Below are 3,195 nucleotides of genomic sequence, written 5' to 3'. Positions count from 1 at the left end.
CGCTGGGGCGGGTGGGAGCCGGCCGAGGCGGCCACATCCATCTTGGCGAGGAAAAGCCAGCCCTGAACGCCGTGCACCGGCCGGGCGGCCCCTCCGTGGGCGCCGTGTCCCCGGGAGGCAGAGACTGGCACCATTTTCGAGACACGCGCAGGGACCGGGTGGATCAAAACCTCAGCCCGTGGCCGGTGACGTCCCCGGCCACCGAGACGGATCCAGCCTCTGTCACCTTCCTATTTATAACACCCAGAGGGACGCAGGTGCCACCAGGCAACGGTCTGGGCGAAGGGGTCTTCCAAGTGTGTCCAGAAAAGCCGGCCTGCAGGCGGGAAGGGAGGGGGCCGAGGGGACAAGGTCCCCCTCGTCACAGGAACTCCAACGTGATCTGCTCATCCCTAGGTACCAAAGCCGGTGTCCCTGGCCTTTTTTTTTTCCTGAAACGAAGCCAGGAGCCCCCTGGAGGCCCACACCCCATATACAGAGAATTGTGGGGTCACCTCTCGTTGCTCCAGCTAAGAAGCCCCCTGCCACCCTGGGGGGGGTCTCGGGGAGCCTTCCGGGGGGGGGGCTGAGGTCACATCCAGCTCAGGACGAAAAAGACAGACGCCAAGACCCTCCCTCCAGACTGCAGATTCATTCCCTCGCGGGGAGGGCCTGGGGGGCGGGGGTCGCCCGTGGCAGCTGGAAGGGATTTATTGTTTTATTTTTTTTTCCCCTCCCGTCCTGCGTGCCATGGTCCCTCCTCCATGACTGAATGATGATATTCTGGATGGAGAATGGAGTGAGAGCCGGGTGCTCGGCGCGGGGGAGGGTCTGGCTTGAGCCGCCCCTCCTCCCACTTCCTGCCTGGCGCGCACCTGGCCCGGCTCCCTCTGGGGCCCCGTCACCGACCCACCCTCTGGGGGGGACAGGAGGGGAGACACACCCAAGGTGTCAGCCAGGCGGCCACCCAGTGGGTCTTAGACGCTGGATCTGGACAGAGCCGCACAGGAGCTGCCAGGAAGATGGGAGGAGGGACCGGAAAGCCCAGCGTGGAATACTCTGTGCGGACGTGAACCTGAAATCCTTTCCCAAACGCGCACGTGGACAGAGGAAGGGCTGGTTCCTCGAAAACGGGGTCTCTCCGCCTTGGGCCTGTGGATAGCTGGGGCTCAAGCCTTCTGGGTCGTGGGGGCCCGTCCTGGGCATCGAAGGGTGTTGGGCGGCGCCCCTGGCCTCCATGAGGGCACGAGTCCTCCCTCCAGTTGCGACGCCCCCCTCCCCTATGCAAAGCCCGGGTTTCAAAGCACAAAACAGGGTGCCGGCTGAGGCAGGAGGATCGCTTGAGGCCTGGAGTTCTAGACCAGCCTGGGCAGTACAGCGAGACCTTGTCCTACAAAAAAAAAAAATGAAAAGATTAGCCGGGCGTGGTGGCGTGCGCCTGTAGTCCCAGCTACTCGGGAGGCTGAGGCGGGAGGATCACCTGAGGTCACAGCCCGGGAGGTCGAGGCTGTGGTGGCCGTGATCGTGCCACTGCACTCCAGCGTGGCGACAGAGTGACTCCGACTCAAACACACACACACACACACAAATCACACGGACAATATCGGTTGAGTCAGGAGATATGGGAACGTTACGCTTAAGAGGTCATGCGGAGGTTGTCTCCAATCCAACCCTTTCGTTTACAGATGAGGAAGCTGAGGCTCAGGGAGGTGAATGGTCTGAGAGCCTGCCATGCCCCAGGGAAGACCCAAATTCAGTCTCATTGGCAGCTCCCGTCCTGGCCACGTCAGCTCCTCAAAACAATAAAAACGGCTGGGCTCGGTGGCTCAGCCTGTCATCCCAGCAATTTGGGAGGCCGAGGCGAGAGGATTGCCTGAGCCCATGGGTTTAAGACCAGCCCGGGCAATTTGGCGAGATCTCATCTCTACAATAAATCAAAAATTAGCCGGGCGTGGTAGCGCGCACCTGTAGTTTCGGCTACTTGGAAGGCTGAGGCAGAAGGACCACCGGCGCCCAGCAGGTCAACGCTGGGGTGGCCATGAGTGTGCCACAGTACTCCAGCCTGGGCGACGGAGTGAGACTCCAACTCAAAAAAAAAAAAAAATACCCTAAAAACAATAAAAACACAACTGGCATCCTGCAGTTGTGACCCCAGAGCCCTGGTCACACGCCCTCGTTAGCCGCAGGGTCTGCAGACTGTTAGGACTTACTTGTGCTGGGAGGACAGAGTGGCTAGGCAGGTGGCCCTGATAAAGACGGGTTGGAGCTGACCAACTTCTCTCTGAAAGTGTCCATCCCAGCAGGGAGGCATGTGCATATTAGTCATTCACACTCTAGTATAAATGACTGGGTGTCTTGCTTCCCAGTCGAGGCCCAGGTTAAAGAAGGGAGGAGGAATCTCTCTGGGCCATGGCTCGCCCTGGAGAGGGTGGGCTTCGGAGCTTCGAAGGGAGGGAGGCTCATAGCTGGAGGCCAGCCCCTCACCTGGGTTCAAGTTCCAGACCACAGCGTCCTTGACTCCCTATACTTCTGTTTCCTCGTCTGCAAAAGGGGGAGGCCTCATGAGGCTGGGCGGTGGTCCACTAAGGACTGTGCGAGTGGGGGAGTGGGGAGCTTTTATGGTCCTTGTCTGGTCGAACCCGTTCCTCGGTGGTTCCCTTTCAGGGCTCTTCCTGCTTCCCATCGGTGCCTCCTCCCGGCTCCCATGGGGACCACTGAGGCGACGCTCCGCATGGAGAACGTGGACGTGAAGGAGGAATGGCAGGACGAGGATCTTCCCAGGTAGGACCTCCGGGTGTGGCGGGCAGGGCTCAGCGTCCCCCCAAGGCGGGACACAGGGGATGCTGGAGCGGCTGCCCGCCACGCCTCTCTGCGTGGGCGCCGCCAGGGTTTGGCCTGGTTCGAATCTGTGCCCGTCCACAGCCTCATCGCCCGCCCACTCTGAGGGCTGAGACCCCGTGGGCGGCGGGGCCAGGGAGGGGGTCTTCTCCACAGCCTCACAGCAGAGTCGCCCCAGCCGGATGCATCATGGGTATTCGCCAAGTTATTTATGATTGATCGCCCTCACCTCTCGCCCAAAGTTCCAGAAGAGCCTCCGCCCTTATGCTGTTTTCAAAAGTCAAGGCCAGCCGGGCGCCGTGGCTCACACCAGTCATCCCAGCATTTGGGGAGGCCGAGGGGAGAGGATTGCCTGAGCCCACGGGTTCGAGACCCGCC

The sequence above is a fragment of the Carlito syrichta genome, unplaced genomic scaffold, assembly GCF_000164805.1.
Source record: "Carlito syrichta isolate Samal-C Ts95f unplaced genomic scaffold, Tarsius_syrichta-2.0.1 Scaffold155199, whole genome shotgun sequence".
Taxonomy (NCBI): Eukaryota; Metazoa; Chordata; class Mammalia; order Primates; family Tarsiidae; genus Carlito; species Carlito syrichta.
Note: the sequence above shows the minus strand (reverse complement) of the source record.